Genomic DNA, 15,290 nt, shown 5'->3' with positions numbered 1-15,290 from the left:
TTTCCTGTAAGGCCAGTGGCATTCTGGTTGGCAGTGTTTCCTAAGGAACCCATGGCACTGTTGGGGGCCTAATTAGGGCCTTTAAGCACAGTGGCCATGGAGGTGGGTGAGGGTGTCCAGAACTGCTCATGGCAGCTGGCTGCAGCTGCCCCCAGGATCCCCACCACAGCAGCCCCAGCTCTGCCCTCCCAGCCTACATTCCTGCTAAGAGGGGTCTAAACCCTAGCCCACTGCCTGATTAGAGATGATGATGCTATTTTTAACAACTATTCCTCCCTAATGAGCTTATATGTCCCTGCTTCCAGTCAGAGCCCACGCCATGTAGGCGCTGGGCAGGGTGTGTGTCCGTAGCAGCTGGCTCAGCCCAGAGGCCCTCAGCAGCCTCATTATCACAATTCCCAGAATCCATGCAGCTCTTTGTCTAGGAGCTTGTAACTTGTTAGTGGCTTGAGGCTGATTCATGTCTTCCTTGCCTAGATGGGAATGGCGCAGGCCCCAGAAAAGCATTTATCTGGCTCCATATATGTCAGGTACTAGGCCCTGGAGGAACTGAGAACTTGTTTTCAAAGATCTCACACTTGGGGTAGATAGCTGAGAGGGAGACTATGTTGATACCCACAGTTACGCTCTAACGTAATTCATGCTGTCAAGCATGTAGCACACCCAGTCTAGAATAAGACAAGTATAACCCAGAGGTCATGGTTGGGGGTTCTTCTTGTTCCTTGAGATACAGGTAAGATTAGTCCCAAACTCCCCATTCCATGGCCACATAGAATTCCCAGAGCTGCCCTGGATTTCTGCAGATACATGGAGGACTTACATCATCATTGTCACCTCTGGGCTCCTGTATCTATGTGAGATGTCTATATTTTAAAACATGGACTCAGTGACAAATTCAGATATCTTCCTAGAATTTTACACTGAGACAACACACAGGCATACCTCAGAAATATTGTGGGTCTAGTTTCAACTCACTTAAATAAAGCAAATATTGCAACAATGTGAGTCACATGAATGTGTTGTTGGCTTCCCAGTGCATATAAAAGTTATGTTTATACTATATCATAGTTCATCAAGCCTGTAATAGCATCATGTCTAAGAAGGCAATGTACACACCTTAATGTAAACATACTTTATTTTTTTTTAAAAAAAAAAAAAGGTATTATCTGAACCTTCGGCAAGTTGTAATCTTTTGCTGTTGGAGCCACTTGCCTCAGGGTTGATGGCTGCTGATTTGCCACATTAATTGACTTTTCTTTAAAAAAGATTTATCTGTAGTGTGCCATACTGTTTGACAGCATTTTACCCACAGTAGAATTTATTTCAAAATGGGAGGCAATCCTCTCAACCCCTGCCACTGGTTCATCAATTATATTTATGTAATATTCTAAATTGTTTGTTGTCATTTCAACAATTATAATAGCATCACCAGGAGTAGGTTCCATCTGAAGAAATCACTTTCTTTGCTCATCCATAAGAGGCACCTCTTCATTTGTTCAAGTGTAATCATGTGATTGCAGCAATTCAGTGGCATCTTCAGGCTCCACTTCTCATTCTGTGCTCTTACTATTTATACCACCTCTGAATTTACTTCCTCCACTAAAATCTTGAATCCCCCAAAGCCACCCATGAGGGTTGAAATCAACTTTTTCCAAACTCTTGTTAATGTTGAAACTGTAACCACCTCCTACAAATCACAAATGTTTATAATGGCATCTAGAATGGTGAATCCTTTACAGACAATTTTTATTTTACTTTGCTTAAATCCATCAGAGGAATCACTATGTATGGCAGCGATAGCCTTACAAAATGTATTTCTTAAATAATAAGACTTGAAAGTGCAAGTTACTCCTTGATCCAGAATGCAAAATGGATGTTGTGTTAGCAGGCATGAAAACATGATTAATCTCCCTGTACATCTCTGTCAGAGCCCTTGGGTGACCAGTGCATCGTCAACGAGCAGTAATTTTTTGAAATGCATCTTTTTTCCCCCAAAGCAACGGTTCTAAGAGTTTAAAATATTCAGTAAACCATGCTGAAATTCAGGCTTTGTTGTTCTATTATTAGAGCACAGGCAGAGTAGATTTAGCATGATTCTTTTTTTTTTTAGACAGAGTTTCGCTCTTGTTACTCAGGCTGGAGTGCAATGGCGCGATCTCGGCTCACCACAACCTCCACCTCCTGGGTTCAGGCAATTCTCCTGTCTCAGCCTCCTGAGTAGCTGGGATTACAGGCACGCGCCACCATGCCCAGCTAATTTTTTGTATTTTTAGTAGAGACGGGGTTTCACCATGTTGACCAGGATGGTCTCGATCTCTTGACCTCGTGATCCACCACCTTGGCCTCCCAAAGTGCTGGGATTACAGGCTTGAGCCACCCCACCCAGCCTAGATTTAGCACAATTCTTAAGGGCCTCAGGGTTTTAAGACGGTAAATGAGCATTGGCTCCAACTTAAAGTCACCAGCTTTATTAATCCCTAACAAGAGAACAGACCCTACTTTGAAGCTTTAAAATCAACCATTGACTTCTCCTCTCTAACTATGAAAATGCCAGATGGCATCTTTCTCCAATAAAAGGTTATTTTGTCAACATTGAAAACCTGTCGTTTAGTGTAGTCACTTTCACCAACGATCTTAGCTAGATCTGGATAACTTCTTGGACCTTCTCCATCAGCACTTGCTGCAGCACTTTGTACTTTTATGTTGTTAAGATAGCTTCTTTCCTTAAACTTCATGAACGAAGCTCTGTTAACTTCAAACTTTTCTTCTGTAGCTTCCTCACCTTTTTCATCCTTTGTAGAAATGAAGGGAGTTAGGGCCTTGTACTGAATTGGGCTTTCGCTTAAGAGAATGTTCTTATATCCAGACCATTAAAACTTTCTCCATATCAGCAGTAAGGCTGTTTTAGTTTCCTATGATTCATGTGTTCACTGGAGTAGCACTTTTAATTAACTTCAAGGACTTTTTCTTTGCATTCATGACTTGGCTAACTGTTTAATTCAAGAGATGTCAACAATCCACTTTTCTGACTCCTTTCTTCTATCTGAGGCTTTCATCTCCCTGCTGTCTCTCAACCTTTGAGAAACAGAACCAAAATATGACATAATTTATATTATTTCATCTTGAAAATAAACCTTAACTATGCCGTATTATTTTATTACAAAGCCTGTTGCCTCCTATGCTCTCAGTACCTAACATTTCCTGTTGAAGTTTTTGAAATATATTCTCAGAGACAGGTCCCTCCCTAAGATGAATTCTATGTTTACTATTTAGGTAGTAATATTTTCATTTTATTACATTTGTTAAGGTGCCCTTCTACAAGGCAGGTAGCTTGCTAATTCTCCTACTAAGCCCTAAAATTCATTGCTTTAACAAATATTTTTGGGGCTATTTACTCATGGACTGAGTAAGAAGAATCAGCATTTAACAAGAAAAAAAAAAAGATTGCTCTCCTCATGAAGCTAACACTCGATTGAGGGAAGACAGAAAAGAAGTAAACTAATTCTTAATTTTGAAAACACTAAGTGGTATTAAGTATCATGAAGAAAATGAAGACGAGAAATGTGTTTGAAAATTTTTAGTTGAGACTCCCTAGATGTGGTGATCAGGTAAGTCTTCTGTGAAAAGGTAACATGTGAGCTGAACCCTTAATGACTCAGAAAAGCCAAACATGTACAAGTCCAGAGAGACTGCAGATCACGGAAAGGGAGGAGCAAGTGCAAATGTTTTCAGGGAGAAACAGAGAGGAAAGAGCCACAGTGAGTAAAGGGGAAAATGGTAAAACCTGAAGCCAGAAAGGAAGACAGAGGGCTGGTCCCACTGGTGTTATAGGCCAAGTGTAATAGGAAGGCTTTGAAGAACTTTAAGCAAAGGAATGAAATGATCTAACTTATTTATGTATTTAGTATTTTTGTTTGTTTGTTTGTTTTTGAGATGGAGTCTTGCTCTGCTGTTCAGGCTGGAGTGTGGTGGCATGGTCTCTGCTTGCTGCAACCTCCACCTCCCGGGTTCAAGCAATTCTCCTGCCTCTGCCTCCTGAGTAACTGGGATTACAGGCATATGCCACCACATCCACTAATTTTTGTATTTTTAGTAGAGATGGGGTTTCACTATATTGACCAAGCTGGTCTCAAACTCTTGAACTCAGGTGATCCACCCTCCTCAGCTTCCCAAAGTGCTGGGATTGTGGGTGTGAGCCATCATGCCTGGCCTAATTTATCTATTTAAAATATTACTTTGACTACAGGTTGAAGAATTTACATTAGATGGATGGACCAAGGGTGGAAGCAAAGAACCAGGTAGGAGGCAATTACTATTGTCCAGGCAAGAGATGATTGTGGTTTTGACCAGGTTGAAAATGAGATGAGGATAGGAAGACAGATTTGGGGTAAGTTTTAGAGACAGAATTGAGTTTTTGCTATTAGTGGGTTATGGAGGATGGTCAGCTAGGTCTACTCAACTCACAAATATTTTATTTCAACATCTGGAAGTGATGTTATACATTTAATGAAGGAGATGTGAATGCAATTTACAGAGCAGGTAAACAAGCATAATATTACACAGGGAAAACTGAAAGTACTACAATATGGCTCTGGAATTAGCTCCTTCCTAGGAATCACTTAAAGATATTATGTGACTTTTTTCTTTTGTTTGTGTTTTCTGGTTTCTACTAAAATATAAGCTCTTTGAGGGCCAGGACTTCTATGTTTTAGTCAGTAATGTATGTCTAGCATCTAGTATAGGCTGCCTAGCACAAGAAGGTGTTCAACTACTATTTCTTTATTGCCTTTCTTACTCAGTACCATATTGTATTCTCCATGTCACAGACCAATAACATGACACTAATATTTCTACTAATAATAAGAATATTTACCAAATGCTTTCTATGTACCAAGCATTGTTGTTAGCTCTTTGCATTTATTAAACCTTGTGAAATAAGTGCTACTATTTTCTTGATTTTAAATATGAAGAAACTGAGGCACAGAATGATGGAGTAACTTGCCCAATATGGTTTGCTAGAAAGTGGTAGAGATGGGATCTTATTCTAGATCCTCTGGCTTGCATCTACTACACTAGACCTTCCCCTTCTTCCTCAGTGCTTTTAACAGAAATACAGGGCATTCTTAGTTTCTTGGGTGCCATAGTTCAAAGTATCAGCTCCATAAAGTATGGGGTGTTGATTGTTAATAAGGCTCACTTTCCTCTGGTCCTGTCACTGTTGGGGTTTCTTTGAATGAATTCTTTCTGTGTCAGTACCCTGTTAGCCCTTTTCTGTTCTGCTCTAGTGGAATGGAGATTTTATCCATCTCTAAATCTTGGCAGGACTCAAAACTTCCAGATTGTGCAGAAAAATAGCCTGTTGGAGACTTCTTACGCATCTCTCAAACATCCTCTTGGGCCCCAGCTATGTGGGGTTTTACTCTGGAACCACATCAGAACCATGAGCCCAGGTCACAGTGTTCAGAGGGGCAACAGCAATCCATGACTGAGGAGATAGCGATGAAGAATGCAGGGAGAAAGAGATGGAAGCCGGGCCTTCAGGAATGCAGAGGGAAACACTGGTCCCTTCCTCTCAGTTCCAGATGTCACCAATCCCTGTTTGCTTTTTTTCTGTTTCATGAGCAAAGAGGGTTGTGTTAAAGAAGGTCTTTCTTCTTCAAGGACGTAGTAAAGGCCTGGAACTAGTTGCTGAGTAGCGAGTATTAATAACTAAAGCATGGGACACATTAAGCACGTTGCCTGACACATAATAAATGTTCAGTAATTGTTGGCAATTATTGTTACTGTTAATATTTGTTAGAGTGTCATGTTAAAATTACATATTACATTTTAAGCATAAGTGAGCACCATCTGTGATAGATAAACTCGGCCTCAAAGCAGGGTTTAGACCTAGTTCCTGTGGAAAGCCCGTTGTCCTGGGAGCTGATTCTGCTTCACAAGAAATGTTTTCTCACTCCATGTTTAGAATCATAATTTTATAAGATTGCAGCTGACATTAGAGGTCATTCCTGTCTGAGTTAGGTGCCCTCTGATGTTCTCACAGAGCACCTTGTACTTCACACCTGCTCTGCCGCTCACCTTGCTAGGATAGAATTGACATGTTAGTTAGCAGTATCCCCCACTACGCTGTCAGTTCTTTGAGATCTGGGACTGCATATTGTTTACTATTATGCACAGGTATTATACCTGGCCTATTTCAGGAGCTGAAAAATTATTGACTTAGTAAATAAATATGTGAATGCCAGCCACCACTTATCTAGAAACTAAATTTCTCCACAAAACATTCTTAATTTGTAGCTATGCAGCTGTTTCTGGAATCCTCCAGAAACAGGGAAATCATAGTTTCCTTGCTGCTAGAAAGTTCTTTTTGTTTAATCAATACCAAACCTACTACAGCTTCTACCCATTGGCACCCACCATCTGATGTAGCCAAATAAGTTGCATTCCATTCTGTTATCTGCTCCTCAAATACTTGCAACTGCTCCTTTCCTCCACTGGGCCTTCCCACAGCTTTCTCGTTCTATCAAGGAGGCTTTGTCACCACTTTTGGCTTCTCAAAAGTCTATTCCACTTTTATGTTCTAACTTTAATGTCACTTTTCTAACAACCTCAAATGAACCATGTTCTCACTATTATTCTCTTTCATAGTCTTTTGTTCATTTCCCTCCCTGTACTTCTCATGATTTATAATTATTTATGTATCAGTCAGGAAAGAAATCCAATACAAATTAACTTGGTCCATAGAAAGAAATCTGTTGTCCTACCTAACCTGAAAGCCATGTCTAGATCTGGAGGTTAGCTTGCAAATCCAGGACTCTCTCTTTTCATCTCCTAAATTCTGCCCATTCTATGTTGCCATCATTTATTTTTAAGCAGATTTTTTTTCCCATAAGATGGCAAAAATGATTGTTGTCTCTTCTAGTCTTATTCCTCTTTAGAGACCAAGATTTCTAAGGAAAGAATGCAATTGTCTCCCCAGTGACTTATGCAAAAACCTCTGGGCATGAACTAAGTGGCATATCTTAGATCATATGGCCGTGGTCAAATCATTAAAGCAGAGGCCACAGATGGACCAGCTGTGGACCGCCTGGTCATTTGGGGCTTAGTGGATGTAGAGGGAAATTTGTGAGACCAGGACTTCAGGAAACCATGCGCTCCTTTATAAAAGTAATGGATCATTTCTCAGTGGAAGAGATCCTGGGAAAGCACAAAATATGGGGTTTTATAACAACCCCCCTTTGCTGTTCTTATTAAATACACGTCTTCCCCTCAACTAACAGATTAAATGAGATAATAAAAGTACTTCGTAGATTCTTCCATATGAGAGTTAAGGTAAAAAGAGTAAGACCTGCTAATGGGCTCTCCCTAGAGGTACTTTCAGATTTGGTCCTCTGAAAATCAGAGGTTGAAGATTCTTTACACTGAGCTCAATTTAATACCTCTGGAAAGCTTTCAAAACCCGTTTCTGGTGTTAGCATTGTATTTTTCAAGATCCCAGTGCCTACTGGAGATTCTCAACGCTGACTCAGTGATCTGAAAGAAAGGACCATGCTCACTTTTGCAACAGGCAGCACCATGGAGAGAATGGGAAGCCCATGATACGGATCAGCAGGGATACCACTCCACGTCTACTGCTTCGTAGTCTGGTTCTTTGCTTTAACCTTCTCTCTGCTATAAATGATGCCTAATTCATGTAATGAAAGAAAGAAAGGCCTGCAAATCTTAAGACATCTGGTTTCTTTCCTGGTATTAAATAAATATCCTAATGTAGGAGAGATTCACCTTCCAATCAACAATGTTGATTAAATATGTTCAAGTCTCTAACACCTCACAAAAGCTTTCCTAACTTGATTAAAACATCTCCTTTCACCTCTTAAAGGTTCTGGTTTAGCCTAGGTGAAATACTTGCAGCTCCTCAAACTTATCTTCTCTATCTCTGTTCTTTCTGGGTTTTTATGTTCCCTCTGCTGTCCCTTTTTACCTCACTATCTCTTCTTTTTTCTGTAGCTCATTTCTTCCAGGAAGTCTTCCTTGGTCGTCACCGCAAAGGATAGATTATATGCCCTCCAGTGTGCTGCCCTCACCTACCATCTAGTCAATGAGGGCAGGACCCCTGTCTGTCTATATTTTTCATTTCTCAGTTTTCAATACAAAAAGTGTATGGCATATAGTAGGTATTCAGGTATTGTTTTTCCAATAAGTGAGATCCCAACTCCAGATAACAGGAAGATACAACTATTTTTAAATAAAATTTGAAGCACAACCCACTGTCTGTCCCTCTATCAATCGGGGTCTTTTCAGTGTCATGTAAGAGTCATCATTTTCCACCCACACACATGGAATTTGAACAGTGACTTGTGACATTTAAAACGGATTTAGAGATCTTGGTGATTATTTGGATGGATTTGTAACATGTTGCAGTCCCCATAGCATGTCAAGCCTTTGATCAATATACAGAGTAGATGTGGGACAATATACTGATAGGAGCTAGCAATGGACCCAGAGCATCCTTTCTTAGGTCCCAAGATACATATGGCCTTTTCTATACCACTTTGGCCACATTCTTGATTGCTCATGTTCTCTATAATCAGGGCCATGACTTTTTCAGGGATGTTGACAAATACAAACTCACCAGGGAAATTGTAATCATCCCTAAGCTAGCTGGAGCTTTCTAACCATGAGTCGTAACCTTAATAAGTATAAGTAGATGCCATCTGTCCATCCACCTCCGCAGGGCTGCACTAGCCCCTTCTTTATCTGCTCAATCTGGGAGAGCTGCCAACTTCCTATTAGGGGCCTTTCTTAAAGCAAGGAGAGGGCCTCATGTTTCTCACTAGGTCGGGTCTTGTCCTTCAAATGAATGAAAAAGCAACAATGTGTCTGACTAATTTGAGGGTACTTCACTATCTATCCTCTTTTCCAGGGATTCAAAGATTTACACTTTTGGAATCATTCCCTTGGATTATGGTATCATCCTACCCAAAGATCCCTGAAAATGCATTCATCATATAGCACTCTTTTACTTTCAAGTGATTGAAAACCCAATCACGCTGCCTTGAGACAAAATGGAAATACATTGATTCATATCACTGAAAAGACTGGGAGATAGTGCTGGCTTCAAACAGAGTTGATTTAAAGGACCTAACAATGTTTTCAGGAACCAGTTTTTCTTTCTACATGTCTTCCTTTGGCTGCTCTCTGTTAACTTCCTCTCAGCCTACCCCCTTGGGAGACTCTAGCAGCAACCTGGCTTCTTTTCCTCCCAGTTCCACGTGCAACAGCAGTAAGAAGACATCTTAGCTCTTGTGCTCAAGCGAAAGTGGCTTAATTGGCCCTGATTGGAGATAAATGTCTCGACTTGGGTCACATGCCTATCCCTAAATTAATCATTGTGATTGGGGAAATAAGATGCCCCATTGGGCTAGGCCTGAGGTCGTATACCAAAGGGCAGAGTTAGCACCACAAACGTGCATGGATTGGAAGTTTAGCACTAATTGTTCCTCAAAGAAAATTCAGAATGCTACTTCTAGAAATAAAGTAAAAAAAAATAGATACTGTACAGCAAAAAATGGCAAAATTCTACCACAAAATGAACCCATGCATCAAAAACCTTAAAAATGTTTATTCTCTCTCCCTGCTACACATTCTCTCTCATATGTGTTTGAATACAAACATATATATATGCATACACAAATGTATATATGTCAGATATGCAAAGACTTATGCTCAAAGACACAGAGATAATCATTGCAACATTATCTAAACAAGAGGGAGTTGATGACCCATATTATGAGAAAATAAAATAATGAATTGCTAAAATTGTATTTCTTAAGAATATTTCATGGCATAAAAAGTGATCAAAGTATAAGAAGAGTCAAATTAAATGAATATATATATAGTATGTGTAAATTATGTTTTAGAAACATATTTGTAAAAATATGGAAGTAAAGAGCAAAATGTTAGCAATGGTTATCTATGTTTTTAGGGTTTTTTTCTTTATATTTTCTTAATTTCTTTTACAATCAGAAAAAATAAGCTAGTTCATTTTTAAGGTAAAACAACCATGTTATCTGGGGTTGTACAGTCACATTGCTCAGATTGCCAACACCAAGCAGGGCTTTGAGGTCAGAAAAATTTTGTCATCAAAATTTAGAGAACATTTCAGGGAAGATTTGTTAAATGGAGATCTTCCCTGAAAGAACATACAGAAAAATATTCTGTGAGCAAACAAAAAGAAAGAGAACCAAATACGTGGCGCAAGAATGAAGAAGCATTGCAAAAAGGAATAGCTTTATGCTGGGTGGGCTCAAATTAGTCCTGGGGGGGCCCAGATAATCTTGGCCAGAATTCTTTCATGTCAAAAGGCTTCTATAGAGGTGGGCATCGTCTTTAGCTGATTAGAGAAAGTGATGTGTAAAGCATGACTGAGACTAGTAAGTCCTGTGATTCGAGGCATGTGAGGGCAGCAGTATTGTCCCATGAGCTTTGCGCATGACTTTCCCCGAACCTGCCATTACTCTGAGGAAAAACTTGATAGATACCACAAAAATTAAATGTCTTATGCATATGTTATCAGGCATTCCATACTTTTCAAAATACTCTCACATATCCTACCTCTTCAGACCTGTGACCTAGGAAGTACCGATGTTCTCATTTATCAGATAAGGAAGGCAAGGCTTTGGAAGAGAAGAAAGCTTAGTTGGAGAGAATTTTAATAGTGTTGGATTTACATTCAAGCTGATTTGGAGGTATGTCATGAGAATAGGGCAGGCACTTCTGTGGACCCCACAAGTTTAGGAGCTGAAGTATAGCCATGCCTCATGGAGCCTACAAAATAAAGGATCAAGTACTCAAACTCTTCTCAGGAGCAACATTATACGCTTTCTCCTCACTGCTCCTCTCTGCCAGTGGGTCTCATTCTTCTGCAGAACTTCCTCCACTTCAGCATCTTGCACACGGCTCAACCTGTTCAGGCTCCACCTGCCCTAAAAATTTGATGGCCTTACAAATCCATCTAAGATCCAACCAACCTCTGTGCGTCTTAGTCCAAACTCTCAAGGGAGAGAAACTTGCTGGCTCAATACAGTCTTTGAATAGGAACAAGATTAAAGTAAGATATACAGAGGCCCAAAATATTGAAAAGATTATATTGCCCACCTCTATGAATAATTGAAAATAAAGACACATAAGGACACGACTATTTAGTAAAATACTATGTTTATCCTTATTATATGTGGCAATATTTACACACACACACAGAGACAGACAGACACACACACACACACACACACACACCACACCCCTTAGGACAAGGGTCCCAAACCTCCTGGCCACAGACTGATACCCATCTGTGACCTGTTAGGAGCTGGGCCATACAGCAGAAGGTTAGTGACAGGCGAGTATAGCTTCTTGTTTTTTGTTTGTTTTGTTTTTTTGAGACAAGGTCTTAACTTTGTTACTCAGACTGGAGTGCAGTGGTGCAATCTCGGCTCACTGCAACCTCCACATCCCTGGTTCAAATGATTCTCCCACCTCAGACTCCCAAGTAGCTGGTATTATAGGCGTGCGCCACCACATCTGGCTAATTTTTGTATTTTTTGGTAGAAACAGGGTTTTGCCATGTTGGCCAGGCTGGTCTTGAACTCCTGATATCAAGTGTTCCACCCGCCTCAGTCTCCCAAAGTGTTGGGATTGTAGGCGTGAGCCCCTATGCCTGGCCACAGCTTCATCCATATTTATAACCACTCCCCATCGTTCACATTATCCCCTGAGCTCCACCTCCTGTTATTAATGGTAGCATTAGACTCTCATAGAAGCACAAACTCTGCTGTGAACTATGCATGCAAGGGATCTAGGTTGCACACTTCTTATGAGACTCCAATGCCCGATGATCTGTCACTGTCTTCCATGACCCCTAGATGGGACTGTCTAGTTGCAGGAAAGCAAGCTCAGGACTCCCACTAATTCTACATTATGGTGAGTTGTATAATCATTTCATTATGTATTATGATATAATAATAATAGAAATAAAGTGCACAATAAATGTAATGCACTTGAATCATACCAAAACCAGCCCCACCCAACCATAGTCTGCAGGAAACTTTTCTTCCCTTAAACTGGCCCCTGGTGCCAAAAATGTGGGGGACTGCTGCTTTAGGAAAGATGGAGTTTCTGTATATTCATGTTCTTTCAAAATGCCTCATATTATGGAACAGTCTCCCAACTTCATTGAACAAAAGATGACTGTTTAGGGAGGGTATGTTAGCCTATAATTGCCTGAGTTAATGCTGGTGTGGGATAACTCAGATGTTACCTGGCAGAATTGATAACAAAGGAGATAGGAATTCAACCCAGATTTACTACTTATTATGACTGTGAACCCTTAATTATTATGAATATGAGCCCATAATTTTAAATGGTGAATACTGAACACTTTTTAAAAGTCATTTTAATATGTAACAGAATAAGTGCTAACATTGTGGAAATTGTAGATATACACATATGAAAACCTCAAAGATCCTGATATTATGAAAACGGGTCCTTGTATGCTTAACATAAAACATCCAGCAACCTGTTATATGAGGATTCAGTAAATGCTATATCACTAACAAAACATGCAGAAATGTAAATGATATTCTCTAAAAATGAACTTTTTGAGTTTTAAATTCATAAGGGATTCAAAAATTAGTTCTAGTGAAAACAAAAGTATTGAAGTCAAAGATACTTTTTTGCATAAGGGAATATAAAACTACTGGCCACTGTTCACAAGTATTTACAGTAAAGTAAAAAATATACTGTTGGATAACATTCTGATTACTACAAAGTTGTTGCTGAACCAGTAAAGCAAAATCTGAAAAGAGTGAGCCTACATGTAAGGAATGAGTTGAGTTTTAAAAAAAGAAAAAAACACGCAGGTCAATAGGTTAGATTACAAAAGGTTGTTCACACATTTATGGCAGCAGGTCCTAAACTGCCAACATCTCTAACCATCCGGTTAGGTTTCTATGAGCCAAATCTTAGATGTTCCATGAATCGTGACCTTTTTGTCAATGTAGCAACAGGCATTTCAACATTTTGTTAAGGAATGGCCTGCTAGAGCATTTTTTAAATGTTCATTTAATTAGTTTTGTTTAGCTAATTAAAATGCACTGGGATTTGTCTAGTTTCTTCATCTTGATGAAGAACCCTCCTGCAATGGCAGTGATAAAATTTTTCTTTTTAGGGATTTTGCAAACAAACCACCACATTTATAGATATGTATGTTTTAAAATGATCCAATTTAAATTGTCCTATTAATTAGAATCACTTATTTCACTTGAAATACACGGGTTCAGGAAAATTTTCAATGTGACTTGAAGTGATTGTCTCTTATTTTGCTCAGAATAATGGCATCTCAGAAACATGGGTTTACCTGTGATTTTTTGTTTTGGTGAATGTTTAAAAAATTTACATGTGCATTTTATGTTTTTATTTGTTTATCTGACAGTGAATCTGATGACAGCAAATCAAAGAAAAATAAAAACCCTAGAATGGTCCTTAGGCTTATGAGAATACAAGTTTTGATTAAGTAATGACTATGAACATTTTCCCCCAACATTTAGAAAGCCGTTGTCTGATGCAGAGGCAAGAATACACCATGGTGTCAAATGTTCTTTTCTGATAAAGGAAGCAACTACGGAAAGCTTTTATTTATTTGTTCAAAGTAACCAGTGCTACGGATGAAAAAAAAAAAACCCAGCAATTCTTCCAACACTACTTTCAAAATGATCATTTCATTAGAATGTAGTTACTTTGTCACACTAGCAAGTCAAACACCAAGACCCAAATTTTAAATATATATGTATTTATGTATGTGTGTGTACATATATATATCTATATATGAGAATACATACGTATATATATATATACACACACACACACATAAATACAGACACACACACATATATATAGTGAACAATTATTGAGCTTCATCTTCTGGACAAGAATGACAAGTTAGTCTCTCTTCATAAAAGGCAATTACAATTTGGGAACACTTTATATTTGCCTCTTTTGAGGCCAGCACCAAGTCTCCCTTATCTGAATCTTTTTATTTCATGAGAAACATCAATTCCCCACTGCCGTCTGTGGCACCAATTATTCTTTCAGGATCAAGACCTCTGCCAAATCCTCTTGGTTTGGCAGCAGCATCTCTTTTCTTCTTTGATTTGCTGTCATCAGATTCACTGTCAGATAAAGATTTTCTTTTTATACCATCTTTTTCTTTGCCAGCTTTTTGAGAATTAAGAAATGCTTCAATCAACGCTGGACAACATAAACTTTCTTCAGGTTCCCAAGTGTTGTCAGCATCTGTAAATCCCTTCCATTTCAGAAAATATTCCACTTTCCCATTCACTATGCGTTGATCTAGTACTTTTTCTACGACAAATTATTCAGGCTCTGCCTCTTCAACATTTTTATTGTTTCCATTCTGTTTGCTTCCCATTTTTTGCCGTGTAGTTTTATTGGAGGCTATGTTTTATTGCAGACTTGAAGAGATGTTATTCATTGCCTCCAAGCTGCTTTGGGTCACAGGTCTGCAGTGTCTCAGGCCCTGTGCCACTCCAGCTCCAGACACATCCAGGGAGGGAGTCTGGAGATGCATGTGGGGTGGCACGGGGGAGGGGCGGCACCACCCCGGCAGGGTGGCCCAGGGTTGGGTTGCTGATATCAAAGATACTTTTGAAGAATTTGAGCAAGAGTGTTTTGTGATCTATGAGAAAGAAGAGCATACTTCTAAATTGATATATTTTGTACATAATTTATAATATGCAAATATAATGACTTAAATTAGATAAAATATGCAGGCAGTTAATTATTTCATCTACATACCTAAAAGTTTATCACTCACATTGGCAAACAAAACTTTCTTCTTGACTTTCTCAATAGGAGAGTAGGGAATGATTTCATATTAGGGCACTCATATTCATGCATGTATGACAATTATAAAAGAATTCAAGAAAACTTCTGATTTTTGTCATGATTACTATTTTAATTCTATTTTGAAATATCAAATATTTCAAAAAGTTTGTGGGAGTCTGTTTGTCTGTGATTCTGCTAGTGCGCTATGTGTATGCTTGACCTACTTGTCGTCTAGATCACCTTGGGTCTGTGGTCCAAATATTATCCAGTAGCTGAAATCTAGGAGGGATAGGGTCATGTGGTACAAAAGCAGCCACATAGACTTGTACCTTTAAGGGTCTGGGACAGATGCTCATCCCCTCTATCACTCTCTGTAGGGATTAGAATCCCTT

General features: G+C 39.2%; 1 pseudogene; it reads right to left on the bottom strand.

Moving 5' to 3' along the window:
* Nucleotides 1-13,957: 13,957 nt before the first annotated feature.
* On the bottom strand, nucleotides 13,958-14,708 carry LOC100409772 (chromobox protein homolog 3 pseudogene; annotated as a pseudogene).
* Nucleotides 14,709-15,290: the final 582 nt, after the last annotated feature.

This window comes from Callithrix jacchus, chromosome 10 (assembly GCF_049354715.1).
Source record: "Callithrix jacchus isolate 240 chromosome 10, calJac240_pri, whole genome shotgun sequence".
Lineage (NCBI taxonomy): Eukaryota > Metazoa > Chordata > Mammalia > Primates > Cebidae > Callithrix > Callithrix jacchus.
The sequence above is the reverse complement of the archived record's forward strand: the minus strand, read 5'-3'. Positions and strand labels throughout refer to the sequence as shown.